This window comes from Octopus sinensis, linkage group LG15 (genome assembly GCF_006345805.1).
Source record: "Octopus sinensis linkage group LG15, ASM634580v1, whole genome shotgun sequence".
Taxonomy (NCBI): domain Eukaryota; kingdom Metazoa; phylum Mollusca; class Cephalopoda; order Octopoda; family Octopodidae; genus Octopus; species Octopus sinensis.
In genome coordinates, this window is record NC_043011.1 from 59,391,704 (window position 1) to 59,408,050 (window position 16,347).

The 16,347-nt window shown below is 34.6% G+C and overlaps 1 protein-coding gene across 1 annotated transcript in view; it reads left to right on the plus strand.

Moving 5' to 3' along the window:
* The window catches only part of LOC115219774 (probable G-protein coupled receptor No18), a 293,273-nt gene that overhangs the window by 62,529 nt on the left and 214,397 nt on the right, over positions 1-16,347 (plus strand). The gene's annotated exons all lie outside the window — the stretch shown is intronic.

Here is a 16,347-nt window from a genome sequence, read left to right on the forward strand (position 1 = left end):
ATATGGGTGAGTGTGTGCGTGTGTGCATATAGTCTCCTTGTGAACGCCAGGCAACCGGAAATGATGTGGTCGAATGCTCGTTTATGTTGACTGAAAAGTCGATGTCTGCTGCTGTTGACGCTAACCCCTCGTTACGTTTTATTTCATTTTATTTAGTGTGTTTTTGTGTATTTTTGTGTTTTGCAGTCCACCATTAATCCTGTGCAGTTGGAATTAAATATTTCCTACCTTTGAGCCATTGTTATCTTTTATAATGGTTCACTACCTTTCCATACGTATGATACACAATATGAAAAGGATTTTTATCCATTACTTTTAGAAGCTTCAATCTGTACATTGATTTTATATTTTATATTTAAATTTTAGAATCTAGCAACCGGGGCTTCATTACAGCTTGCCGGGGTTGGTGCGCAATGAAGCCCGAAACAGCGCCCAATTCCTTCCGATGAACCCATAAACTTGCTAGCATCTCGTACGCCGAGGGTTCGACTGGTAAATGTGAAAGCTCTTTTTGTTAATGGATTAGCTCTACTCTATTCATATTTATTGTACTCCCAACAACCTTGAGGCTAGATATAGTTGAGTGGTCAGTAATGACCAAGAAAACAATTTTAATCGAGCTTACAGTCTCGTGGCAACGAGGATGGGGTTAGGCCTAGCAAGTGAGCCGTGCTAAGTACGAGAATCTTCTGCAGGATTGCAGGGAGAATGGATGCCAACCATGGCTACACCCATTCGTGGTTGACTGCAAGGAATTCCCCGCCTCTGTCTGTACGGAGGATGCTTACAGTCATTAGAATGCGAGGAAGGAGCGAAGGGTGGATGTTTACAGGATGGGTGAGGCAGCAGAAAGAGCCTCTTGCTGGTCATGGAAGAACGGAGAGGAGTTAAGTTCGAATCTAGGAAGAGAGGAAGGGAAATTATTCGGACAAATTTACTGACTGACCAACGGGAGGGCGTTACGGTTGAAGGTCGAAACACTCGATGATCTTTGGATAACCCGAGGCTTCGAAGTTACTGCCGATTTCTTACTTGGAAATAGAAACGAGATCTATTAGTCTACTGGAATATATGGAATAACTTTTCCCAATGTTATAGATAACCATACATAAATAGAAATATAGATAGATAGATATTTCTTTACTACCCACAAGGGGCTAAACACAGAGGGGACAAAGACAGACAGACAGATAGGCAGACAGATAGATAGGAAAAATAGATAGATAGATAAATATACATATATATATATATATATAGACAGACAGACAGACATACAGACAGACAGATAGATAGATAGATAGATAGATAGATAGATAGATAGATAGATAGATAGATAGACAGAAAATAGATAGACAGAAAGATAGACAGAAAGATAGATAGATAGTTAGATGGATAGATAGATAGAGAGAGAGAGACAGATAGATAGATAGATAGATAGATAGACTTCTCTTTGTCCGTGTGATCTGTTGCATTTCGTGCATGGTAGTGTTTCGTAAAATCTCATTCGTATATTTTCTGTATATTTTTCAACCACTGCAAACCTATCCATTATGAGGAATATATTCGGCTTCTGACTTCTTCTATGGCTTCTCTATTTTCACTTTTCGAAGTCTCTGTAATATTACATAACAACAACAAGAATGCTAATAATAATAATAATAATAATAATAATAATACAAATTACTATTATTATTATTATCATTATTATTATTAGTAGTAGTAGCAGTAGCAGTATCAGTAGTAGTAGTAGGAGAATGGGGAGGAGTGGGAGGAGGAGTATATTATAATTATTGTAACTATTTCAAATTTTTGTCACAAGGGCAGTTTTGTGTGGCGGGGATGCGTCGATTGCATCGACTCCCAGCTTTCAAATGGTACTTATTTAATCAACCCCGAAAGGATGAAAGGCAAAGTCGACCTCGGCGGGATTTCAACTCAGAAACGCAGCAGCAGACGAAATACCGCTGAGCTTTTCGCCCGGCCTGCTAACAATTCTGCCAGTACGCCGTCTTAGGAATAATAATAATAATAATAACAATAATAATAATAATGATAAAGAAGAAGAAGACAAGAAATGCTTTCTAATTGATGTATCAATACCAGCAGATGACAACGTGTCTCTAACAGAAATGGCGAAACTTTCAAAATACAAAGACCTGGAAATAGAGGTAACTCGAATGTGGAATCTGAAAACAGAAACAATTCCTATCATAGTTGGCGCATTAGGCATGATAAAAAAATATTCAGACAAATACATAACAAGAAAAAAAACACCAGGACTTATAAACACATATAACATACAGAAAATTGCACTACTAGGCACTGCACACATCCTACGCAGAACACTTTCCATACAATAACCATCAGAGCATCACAACAAATCACAGCACATACCTAAGGCACACAGAGCTGTGCTCGGTAGTGAAGTGAAAGCACGCTATAAAAATAAAACTACTGAATAATAATAATAATAATAATAATAATAATAATAATAATAATAATAATAACAACAATAATGATGATGATGATGATGATGACGATGACGATTGCGATGATGATGATGATGGTGATGAGGATGATGATGGTGATGAGGATGATGATGATGATGATGATGATGATTATGACGATGACGGCGACGACAATGACAGTCAGAACAATAATTTCGATTAGCTTCTGGTTTCTTTCAGGCAAGGAAACGCCTCTGCAAAATGCCATCTTCGCAAAGTAAGGGATCAGTCGTGATATCCTCCATGCTACAGAGTAATTCAATAGTGTTCTAATATTATCAAATAAAACAAGCTTTCATGCGTGTCAGGTTATATACACATATACATACATACATACATACATACATACATACATATACATTTTTTTTATTCACACACATGCACCCTCCCACACATATATGTATTTAAGAATGTATATCTGAGCGGTGCAGCGTATTGTTATTTCGAACAACGGAATTGCTGAGCGCTTAATATCATAAATTAACTGGTCAATATTGCATTGCCTGTTTTATTGTCTGGTTGATAGATTGTGAGAAGCATAGCAGTTCCTGCAGAGTATCATATTAGCCAAATACCCTCAGGGTTTCTGCTGATGTAATTGTTTCTACGTATATCCCCCCCACACACACACACACAACAAACGTATCTACATATATACATACATGTACAGAAACATAATAATACGCATACGTAACGTAAGCGTCTTTATGTGCTGAGGTATTTGTCGGGTAGAAATCCCTTTAAATACGTATAGTGTTAAATATCACAATATACTTGAGAGCTTAGCGAAACGTAATCCTAGCAAAAGTGATCCTGAGAACAACACCCAAGGTATTTCGACGTAGCTACAGTCTATCAGTGTCATATAGCCCAAATCTGGCAAACGAAAAACTCAGTTTGCTTGAGTGAAATAGCCAATCACTGTCTTATCTAATTTTCTCTTTCATAATAAGTTTATAAGAGTTTATGACGAGTGAATGTTATTTATTCCATGCAGGGAGAATTCTTTTATGATGTCTAACTTTTGGCATTCTCATCATGGTTTTGAACTTACCAGCTCCCTTTCCAGTCTTTGAGATATTAGATGCAGACGTTCTTTTTCCGCCATACCTTTTATTACATTTTATAATTGATGTGGTGTTTAAAAAGTTTTATTTACATTTTTAGCTGTGTATTTCATTTCTTATAGTTGTTCGCTTATAATTTTCAGTCTCCGAATGCTACGGTCGAGAGACTTCCATGGTCACTTGAAAGTTGCACTCAAAATCACATCTAAACAGTAAAGGCTAGTACTACAAATGTTTATAAAGCCAATACCTCCCCTCAGTAATTTTAAACGGTATAAAAATTTTGAACAGGTCATTGTTAGCCGGTCAGTTGCAGATGAATATTCAATCTACTATGTGCTATTAGTGGCTTAGAATAATAAAGTATTTCAAGATATATAACGTACAGGCCTGTGTCGTAACAATGAGACTTTTTGGCTTAACAACAGGTTAAATCCAATTCATATTTTAAAACCCACTAATATACTGCCAGAAAAGCTTGGTAGACACATCTGAACCTCGCTATAAACTGATATTGATAAATTGTGGATCGAAGAGAGTTCCGATGATACCAAATATGGTGTTCAACTGGAAATATCTGACCCATCGAGTATATATATGATTAATAAATCCCGCAGGATGGAAAGTTTGTCATTGAAAACTGTTTCGATAAAAAAGATAACAGTATACGATTTATAAAAATTTTGAAAGAAAAAAAAATCCTTAGAGTATATCTCTTGTAGACTGGTGGTTCTGCAGAAACCCTACCGATGGTTACTAAGAAGAGGCAGGCAGAGTAAAGGAGAGGTGGTCAGTTAGGGTCATGTCGCTTGAGATATTAGAAATAAATGATAAAGAAAAGCCGTTGCCCGGATCTAAAACATTATTATTCTTTCTAATGAAATGCAATGTTGCAGGTTTCCATGGATGAACTTAACCCCTTAGAAAGTTTGACATATTGAAGTGTTTCGCTTAGATAGGAGTTAACTCAGAGTTCAATGTATCGAAGTCACGTATCAAAAGAAAGATAAATTATTTTCGTATTTATCATCCAATTCAATTTCGGAACAACTCATATCTGTTTTTCTATCCTCTTTAGTCATGTCAAGTAAATCCCTTTTGCGTTAATGCTATCAATTGTCAAATCACTGCTTTTGATATAAATAAATAAGATCCTTATCTTTGTACTTCCAGTATTCGTATTTCGTATAAAGTGTTGAAGTTCCAGGTTAAAATATCTTCAGATATCCAGTTATATCTACATCCATTATTCATTGAAATTCCACCAAAATTACTTTATCTTTTAGTTAGGACCAGTAGCAATGCCAATCAAGTAATTGTCTCTTATATCTTTCCGCTACACATTATCTAACCGTGAGCGAAAAGAAATCATTAATTGCTCTTATACTATTCAGATAGATACTCTTGACTCTTGTATATTAGTAATTAATTTTCTTTTATAATTTGTCGCAACGCCCCTCTTTCATTTCGAAGACATCCTCCATTTCCAACGTCTATTTTTCCTACTTTATGTCTTGCCCTATTACTTGTGTGCATATAAGAAACACTATGACATATCCCTTTTGTAAATATATTTAAGACTTTTGTTACTATTGTAATTCTCCTCTTATTATATTATTCCCTGGACAGTTTCAAGGAATTTGTAAGATCCCATTTAATGGAAAATTATTGGCAGAATGTCCTTTTTTCTATTTCCAATATAAGTATTCCTGCTTGGTGTCAGTTCCACACGATTTAAATTTAGGGTGAATTTCTCCCAATAGAAAATAGTTTTCGCAGCATTGTCTCTTCCCTGAAAGCTATTTTCATTTCTTTCCTATTCCATTTTTCCTTTTTATGCTTTAGGTTCTCTTTCCAGAAACCGTTCACTTTCTTCTTCCTGGCATTGTTATTTTATTTCTAATCTGTTGCATATATTTCGATTGTTGTCTTACTTTCACGAGCAAGTAATATATTGTTAACGCAGATATCCTTCAAGAACCTGTTAGCATTATCACACAGACTTTGATAAATCATGTGATAATACTTGGGGTAATCTTACTACCATACCAATGATCATAAATCTTTCATCTTTTCTAGCCAATAGATTTTTCCATCCGCATTTCCTATCAATAGTACTTTAAAATTGCTTATCTTTACCTGGTCCATCGCCGAAGTAACTCATTCTTATCTATTTTTCTTTTGCTATTTATGTCTAACTATAAAGAAATCATTTTCAGCAGTTCTCTGAAGCTGTATGCTTTATCAAGCATAATCTCAAGCCTTACTTGCACGTACATTTATGACGAAACTACGTGATCTTTTCCTCGTCCACCCCATAATAACACCTCCTCGTCCAGCCATAATAATATCTCATGCACTACACAGTCAATATGCACTGGCTGTTTCTTTTGTCATATTAATCCTGAGAACCAACGGTTGTGAGTTGTACCAATGCCTTTGAGAGTCCATTGTTGGCCGTTATTAGATGGAAATTGGATATTCTGATCCACGTTGAAATAGATCACATTTGATGTTTCGCAATAAGAGAAAAACTTACCAACTTTTTAATTGATAATTGTATGTGATGATAAATATATCTATCTTTTTACATGCAATGAGCACATCCTGTTTTTCATCACAATATTCACTAGAAAATAATCGGCCATGTGTTTTATATATATATGAATCAGCTTCTTCTGAATACCGATTCTTTGTCATAATGTTCTCTTGATCTTGTCAGTGCATAAACGACTAGAATACACTAGGATTCATTAGCATAATATGATAGGATTCCCTTAAATTATATAAGATATTCTAATGGGAAATGAAGATCTTTATCAAATCAAATCCAGTCTTTTCACATTCATTTCTTTCATTACTGTAATACTAAGCTAAGTCATTACCTATCCACAATACACTGATAATATTCAGCCATTGACGAGAAAATTAGCTACACACGAGACAACATACGTGGGCTTCTGTTCCCTACAGAGAAGACTTTCAGAAGCCTCGGTTGTAATTACGTTATCACTCACCGTTCGACTTCCGTTTTGCTACAAACATGAAGGGCGTTCAATAATCTGTTTTGTTTTTCTTTTGCTTGTTTTCTTTGGTGGAGAGGAGGTTGTGGCGTTGAGCTGAAAGTCCAACAGGATCTAAAATTTCTCAAGACTTTTCAACAAACCTTGGCAATCGTTATTTCTCGCCACGATCAGCCAGACAATGTGTTGACAAATTTCTCAATAGCCGACAAAGCCTATTCTTGTGCTGCCATCTATGCTGTAGAATGTGTGCTATTCGGACATCTTCCATATAGTCAACCATTGGTTACTCAACTATTTGTTCTGCTCAAGGACACTACTCGAAAGAGTAACGGAAGTGGTACCGATCAATGAAATATTTTCTTGTATTTTTTTTCGTTTGCGAGCATAAGTAAGTTTCTGCGACGATATACTGGATTCAAAAGGGAAGAACTATGTTGAAAAATATAATAATCTCACTTTTAATATTTTTGTCGTGCTTTAAGTACTAATTGATAAAAAGTACAAATCATTGAAAGCTGATCCTGTTTGGAACAACCATAAAAACGGAGGGACAAGCATTAGTGTAACAACACTGAAAATATATCTGGCGCCGCAAGTTCGAATCTGCATTGTACGGAGAACCGTTGCGTGTGCACAACGTCTTGTGATCTACACGCAAATAAATTTCCCAACAATAGAAAATTAATATAAGTACATTGCGAATAATGTCTGACTTTCGTTTTTGAAATGTCAATTCTTCATGTGGAATAATTTTTAACAGATAAGATCAGGTGAATCGTTTTGAATATCAGAATACCATTGATATATAGTAACTCTTTGCATTGAGGTATATTTTTGTTGCAGCAAACCTCAACAATAGATGCTTTTATCATGTGTGTTATATTTGTATTGCAGTGACAGTCATGAATATCGGAAATATATACACACTTGTAGATATACATAGACTTATACATGCTCTCCTTCTATCAACTACGTGTACACATATACACATAGATATATACTTATGTGAGTGTGTCCAGACAGTGATACATATACCTATACACAGGTATTTTTAGGAACCAACATAGTAATACACGTGTAAGAAAAATAGCTTTTAATTTAGTGAATAGCGAATGGATATAAGTGCCTTTCTGTTATAAACATTCGTATAAAGATATTCAATCTCAGACAGAAATAAAATATTTATTAATATTAAGTGCTTAAAAATTTGGTGATGTCCAATAATAACAGAGCTTTCCAGAATGAGTTGCATTATAGAAATTAAAATATATGTTTTGAAATTTATGTCTAAAGTGAGTTAATGGGCATATTCAAGATTATTAAAAGATTTTCATTAAACCAACAGACATACTTACTCCCACTTCTACTTGGTATTTGGAAAGTTATATTACTTTCACTATGTTACTAATACTCATTATGGCTTGCAGGAATATCGCGACGATATTTAGACTAGGCTGACCTATAGATTGGCTTTGTATGTTTTATTAATGCCACTAATAGAACTGTGGTGATGCTGACGTAAACAAACCAATCCCACCAAACGTTGGAGATTGAACAAGAACAGGCACACATATATAACGATACATACATACATATATATATATATACATATATATATATATATATACATATATATATATATACATATATATATATATATATATATATAATATATATATATATATATATATATATATATATATATATATCATAAAGGGTAAAATTAATTAATCAACTAGTAATTAATAATTCCACCACGTAGAATTCGGCATGAAAAAGGATCATTTTTCGGTAAACTTAAACAATATTTTATAATTACGAGTATAATTTCGAGTATTTTGTTTTGTCCGGGTGTCTTTTCTTATAGTAGAAGAAATAGCTAAGGTTCTTGGCTGCTATTTCTAAACTTCGGTATGTGGTAAAGCAAATCTTTGCTGAACCCTAATTATAATTATACTCGTAATTATAAAATATTATATATATATATATATATATATATATATCTATATATATATATATATATATATATATGCACATAGCGAAAATCTCTAAAGTTTTATCCAATGTGATACGGCGTAGCACAGAACACAAAACAGTCCAATTGCCAAATGCAAAATGAGTTCGCTAACCACGCTGCCGATCCTGCATCTCTATAGGCAATTAATTAGATTAATGTTGTCCGTTTGTTTCAGTATCTTAGACTCTATACTAAAAGGAGAAATGTGTATATTAAGAAATCCACTGCAATTAAAATGACCGCCAGACTTAATGTTATTAATCTTATGGGCCATTTAGAGTCTCATATTAGTGTTTTACTCTCTGCTATCAATCGTTATTGGGAGGCCCCAGGCTGGCAGAATAGTCAATTCATCCGACAAAATGCTTAGCGATATTTCATCCAGTTTATTATGTTCTGATTTCACTTTTGAAATAATTACCAGTTGAGTACTTGGCATAGAAAGAAATGACTTCCCTTTTCCCTAAAAATTGCGGGCCATGTGCCAAAAATTAGAAAGGATATTTATTTACATCGACAATATTAATAATAATTAATTCGCTTGGATTATTGTGCTTTAGATGTTTTGTTGTGGGTAGAAATATTTTAAATTGACTGTGGAATAATTATCTTTCGATATTATTTTGTTCTTCATCTATATAACTATATTTCCTGGAGTTGGCGATATGAATCTTCCTTTAGTCTGATATACGATACAGTCTGTTAGTATGAAGCTAATGTTGACATCGCTGTTGTTTGTGTTTTTCACGGATGTTCGTGTTTATAATTCAACCGAGTGAATCTCTTTAGGCAAACAATCAGGAATTGCAAATGTTCATGTTAAACTAAAATCACAAATATCTTAAAGGAAATACATTATTGTAAGTATTAAGGTTTTCTTCTTCTCATTGAAATATTCAAAGTAACAGGCCTTATCAGCGGTAGAGTCCTTACTATGGACCAAAATTTAAACATACACCGTCCCTTATAAGATTGTTTACCAGTATAGATAACATTCGTATAGAAACGCTGTCTCTTTTATTTCTTTATTAGAAACGCTGTCTCTTTGAATTATTCATGTTATTCCATTTAACAGACTATTCCTTCACTTTCTCTTTTCAATTTCAGTATATTAAAACAACGCTTTCTCAACTTTTTACTGACGATGTCAAGTGTTATTCTCCCTCGAGTGTTTATCACAAAATTTTCGTTCACCTGCGACTAAATTACCTTTTGTACTGTTTGTTGTTTTTTTTCTTTTTTCTTTTTGTTTTCTTCTTTTTGATGGTGGTGGAATGACAAGTTTCGTCTTATAGTCATTTGTGTATACTTTTATATATAATTAATTTTGTTGCACGAAAGAAGAAAACCATGAATTAATTAATTTCTTTGATGTTTATTTTATTGAACTTTTTGAACATCCTAAAAATATGTAAAAGAGATGAAAAGAGAGTGACAAAAAGCCTAAGAGCTGAAACAGTATCAGAAGTTTTCTAGTTTACGGAAATTTTAGTTAGTAAACAACATTTTTAGAATCAGATTCGAAGAAAAAAAAGCATTTTTTATTGTGCATTTACCATAAATAACCCATAAATAAATGACAAACTGTATAGTTTTAACTATCATATTTCTATGTTTTTTATTGTTATCATTGACACGAAGGCGTCGAGATGACAGAATTATTACCGCACCGAGCACAATATAAAGCGGCACTTCGTCCGGTTTTACGTTTTGTATTCATACTCCACCGAGGTCGACTTTGTACCATTTGACGCCAATACAAATAAGTGAGATGGATGCAGTCGACTCACCCAACCCCACACACGAAATTGCTTGCCCTATCCCAGAATTTCAAGCCATTATTATCAATGACTAGGATATTTTTGTACTCTTCTTTTAAGCTTTTGAAAGTGAGGTTCACTTTAGCTTCGTCACATCGATCTACATTATTGAAGCAAAGCATGTAAATAGAATTTCATGAGCTGCGGCGAGGGTCACTTCTTTTTCGCGCAGAAGTAAAGTTGTTATCATCGTTGTCGTAGTTGAGGGCTCTTTATGTTTTAATTATTATTATGTATTCAGTAAAAGGAAGAACTGACACACCACTCAACTGTCTCAAAAAATGATTTATGAGTGAAGTTGTAACGAAGTGCCATCGACTCTACTCTTCATATCTGATGTCGCTAATGATGAGACAATTAATCATCTACATGTGATTCTTTCCAGCACCTTCAAATGCTTTCGAAGAAAATTATTTCAAACTGTTTTAATAACAACTGTAAGGGAGAAAGAAATTATGTTCCCTTGTGGGTTTTGTTTCCCTTTTTTTATTTCATGTTGTTTTTTTCTTACCCACACATACTGCTGACCTTTTTCTACATGTTGGAAATGGGTAAATTAACTTTATAAACATCCCTATACCAAACGCTTTCTATATCGCACTTGGTTTTTGATGATCTTTCGTTTCAAATAACTTATTTCTCCCAAAGACATCAAAGATATCGGTTTTTCTACTCTGAAGTGACAACCTCAATCGTCTTAAATATTCAAATATAAAAGCCAGCTAACACAAAAACCGTCGATCAAATACATTATTTCCGCATCACCTTACTCAGTAAAAATTTTCAGAATGCAGTTTTCAGGGTAATAATCTTTAAACGACATTTTCACATGATAAGCATTTTATCTCGGAATACTCAAGGCAAACCATTTGATCTTCAGGCTTATCATTTATTTGTTTTGAAAGGTGTCAAATTTTGTCTTTTGTGGAGGTGACTAGCGCCGATCATTTTTATGTCATGCAACAATTATTCATAATTATTCTGCTGGGCATTTCAACGATTGATCTGTTTTTGACAATGAATGATTCCTAGCGTAAACAACAATATAAACTATTGGTGCAACTCTGATATTTTTCGTTCATGCTAGAAATGGCGTCTTTTCCTTCATCAATGTTGCATCATTAACTCCTATGGCAGCTACATATTGGCTCCCTGTTTCCATGTATTCGCTGAGCGAACTGAAGATGAATTCTTCTGTTGGTTATTCTCCGACAGAACCCAAAAAAATAATTTTCGACAATTTTTACAGGAATTTCATCCGAAAAAACCACAAAGCATCATGAATTGTGCATTGTTACATTCTTCGTGGTTGCATCAAACCAAAACGAAGAATAGTGCTTCCAACAATTCTGCTTTCAGCGGATGGTTCCAGCATCAACAATCGAAATAGATGAAAGGTATGTTATACCTTGGAAAGAAATATGCCTTGGTTTATCCAAGAATGCTCCCATTATGTAGATATTCAAATAAGGACTGACAAACCTTTCCAGTCTCTGGATATTCAGAGACACAAGAAAGATTTTACTCGCAGTGTCCTTTTTTTATTCATTTTATTTTTATTTTTTCCATCGGTGGTAAACAATTTTAATACTTACAAAATTACTAGCAAATGTTCTTAAAAAAGTATGTGGACGAATTTTAATTATTGCTGGCTTTTGCTTGTTTCTAATGTTTGTTTTTCTTTGCTTGTTTTTTTCTTATATATGTTCATAATTCTGATGGAATGGCGTTGTTATTGCTATATTGTAAACTGCAGAACATGAAAAGAATTCAGGAAGTACAACTCGGTTACTCATCCTGCCGAAGGAAAACAATCTATACATGATATACGCCTCGTTTCATTTTCTTTCTTACATTTTTTAAGAAAAAGGTACTTCGGTTACTCTATTTCTTATTTGTTCTTTGCGTGTATGACTAAGAAAGCAATCATCTGAGGCATAAATCACAAAACTTTTAAGATTGCTGTCTCCATATTTATGGCCATCCTTCATCAGGTACTTGTCTTCTGAATATAACTCCTCTTTTCTCTTGTGGTTCTACTGTGCTGATAAACAAAGCTTTAAAATATGTAAGAACAGCACAACACATGCAATAATGCAAAACAATAGATACGGTTTTTAAATGCATCACACAACATGAAATCTATTACAGATGCTTACGAAGATTAAGACGGGTTGCTCCGCTAATCAGTTCATTTGGCATTATATACCAAGCATTTTAGTCTTTGATATATGGACAACTTTTTGCTCTAACTGATAAACTGAATATACTTACCTTAATCCTGGCTCTATCTGCAACATCGGTGCTGTAACCAGAGTTACAAAGTTAAACCTATAAATTACAGGAATCGCCAAAATAGAAAAAGAAGAATGTTACAAGAAAATGGTGCATTCGGACGGTAGATTGTCAAAAGCCGAGGCTTATATTCCCTTAATATAGTTCCAAACCATGCTGTTTGATCAAAATAAGTGCCAGTAGATAAAAGTACACTAATTCTATCTCTAGTAGAAATTTAGCTCAATAGAGAGTAAAGTTTCAATTCCATAGTGACTTACGGCAATCTTTTAATGTTGCCATTTAGAATTTGATGCCGGTAGCTTTTCTGGTGTCACCCAATAAGTTATGTTACACTTAATTTGCGAAATATCCAGCTACTTTGAAATGAGAAAACCATAGGTAGACTGGGAAAACATAGAAAGCACAAAGTATCGAATTTTAAACGGCAATACCATTAAAAGCAATAACAGCTCACTAAACATTTTAATCGTAATGCGTTCTCTAAAGCATAGACTTTGTGTGTGTGTGTGTATATGTGTGTGTGTTATTAACCTTTCCTATTCATTTATTCATCATTCACCAGAACTGCATATATTCTCCGCGGGCATAAATTCAAGGGTTCAACTTTCAGTGAACAATTCGCCAGTTTAAGAATATAGGGCGGGGTTTGAGGAAGGTTTTACACCTATTTCGAAACAGGTCGACTGTTTCATTAGAAGTTTACCACTGTGGTTTTGAGGAAGAGGATTGCTATAATCGTTCGTGCAGAATTACTTCTTCCTCCTACACTTCACGTTTTCGTGCAGCATTTCTTCCTAGACTTCACACTTTCAATTCAAATCCCTTGAGGGTTGCCTCTGCGTTTCATTTCTCCGGGGTCGATGGATTAAACTACCAGAAAAATACGACGGTCGATGGCATTGACTAACACCCTCATCCTTCAGGCCTTGTGCCTATATCTGAAAACCTTCATCGTTGGTCTCTTTTTTTCTTTTTGCTGTTTTTCTTGTTGTTTAGCACCAGGACAATCCTCATTGTGCAGATCCCAACTATGAGAAAACTCATTCTCCAATTTTAAAGACTCACTCTCTTCCGTTTATTTTCTAAAACATGGTCCACCTAAGACAACATTTCTGCAATGTGGCTTTTGTTCAGAGACTATAACATTTGCAGTAGGGAATGTTTTGAGTATTATATTCAGCCAGTTAAGCAAACAAATACTAGTTTCATGTGTCCCATTTGGATCATAAAAGTATCACTGAAGATCAGGCAAAAATTCACATGGTGAGTTTCCGTATTGTTGCTGTCGATACTACTTCGGATAACTTCGAGTAATTTCGGGTAACTTCTGATAACTTGGAAGATCGAACCGAGGATTTTAGAGAAAATCTTTACTCAAGGCGCTCAGCCATGTTACTGCGATCCAAACAAACCAATCGCCTTACATTCGCTTGCTGTTCTATTTTAACACATGTACAGATCTATAAGAACAGAATTATGCTGAAAAACAAACATTGTCAGGCTTGGCCATTTCGACCGTTTGCCTATCGGACATAATATTATAGTAGACAGAGAGAAGGCGAGCTGGCAGAATGGTTAGCCCGCCGGGCACAATAATTAGGGGCATTTTGTCTGTTTTGGGTTCTGAATTCAAATTCTGCATTGGTCGACTTTGCCTTTCGACCTTCGAGATCGATAAAATAATTATCAGCTGAACGGAGGGGGCGGAGCGCGCGCTAATTAGTTAGACCCCGACCCCAACATTTCATACCTTTACTGTAGAGTAATAGTCGGAATTTTAAGGTGATTTAGCTACTATTTCTAGCAAGTTGAACCATGAAGCAGAATATTCCACCTTGGTTCTTATTGTTCTCGCAATGGCATCTGATTTTTAATTTTTTTTTAGGAATAATGGGATGAAGAAACATCCACGTTACGTAGAGCTAAATGCATCATATTCTATAGTTTCAAAGAAATCCTAAAAGTGCGAAATGTATAACGGATAAATCTAAGAAAATAATAGGTTATTCACAATTCCTGTGGTAATTTGTATACTTTCCAAACATATTATTTCCCTCTTATTTTCGATTTCTTTTTTCGTAATATTCTATACACAATACAGTGTTGTTTGCATGGAACTTCAGCAAAAGGTATTTAGTTTTTTATCAGAATAACGCTACAAACTATTATCCATAGAATAACGGAATAAAATGAAAGGTTCCCAGTTCCAATATACGATGGATGCCTATAATATAGGATACAGAATTCACAAACTCTTACTGCACTTTTGTGTGCAGGTATATATATATATATATATATATATATATATATATATATATGGGCCGCAGAGAGTTGTCGCTATTTATGATTTGTGAATCGGTGCATGCTTCATAAAAGCCGGCGAATCTCCGTTTATGCTAGGTAAAAGTTCAGTTACGCGACCAAAAGTCGGGGCCTTAGCCATCGGCATTAATCGCTAACAATACATATGTGTTTCCTTCGACGCACATTGCATATTTTAGATTATATAGTAGTAGTAGTAGTAGCAGCAGCAGCAATGGTAATAATAATAATAATAATAATATTGATAATAATAATAATAATAGTCATAATAATAATAATATTCATAATAATAATAATAATATTAAAATTGATAATAATAATAATAATAATATTGATAATAATAATAATAATAATAATAATAATAATAATAATAATAATAATGATGATGATGATGATGATATAATAGTAATAATAATAATAACCAATTTCCTTATCGCGAACGAATGCCCAAAACTTGTCCAAAACCACTACAAGCTGTGGTGACACGATTAGGTAAAGAAAATGCTACATTAGAAACTGTGCGAAAAGTGAGGGCTAGAGAGAGGCAAGACGTGGCCTCAGCACAAACCACAGAGACTGGCGCAATCGAAGACTAGCAAAAGCCTCTGGGATTTCCCAATCCAAACAGATCAGGTGTTAAAGCATAACAGACCGGACCTACTGGTGATGGACACATTACACCGCATATGCCGTATAGTTGATGCTGCATGCACCTTTGACCCACGAATAGTCAAGAAGGAAGGCGAAAAGACTGATAAATACAACCCTCAGAGATAAGAAATAGCCCGACTATGGAAAATGAAGAAGGTGAAGATAGTGTCAATTGTTGTTGTGTCTTTGGGGAAAGTATCAGGAGGCATCAAGAGGAATATAAAGGAAATTGGAATAGAGTGCCCAGTAGAACTGTTACAAAAAGTTTGCTTCCTTAGCATGGCGAGAATAATCAGGAAAGTATTAGATAGCTGAAAAGAACGGGTAGCATGGTACCGTAGGCTGCAAACCTTATTCAAAGACTTTTTGAGCGGGATAGGCTACTCACCTGAAGAAAATTCTAACTGGGCCCAACCTGCAAGGTCATGCGCTGTTTATCTTGATATGAGATCACTATGTCTTGCAAATATGGCTGCGATGCATGTGCCTGGTGTACCCTTATCAAACGGGTAGTCATGATGGGTGTATTGGGCTTCGTTTATTTGTATCCCAGTGTCACTTTGACGGCTTGCGCCCCTCTCTCAATAATAATAATAATAATAATAATAATAATAATAATAATATTGTTCTTTCCTCTTT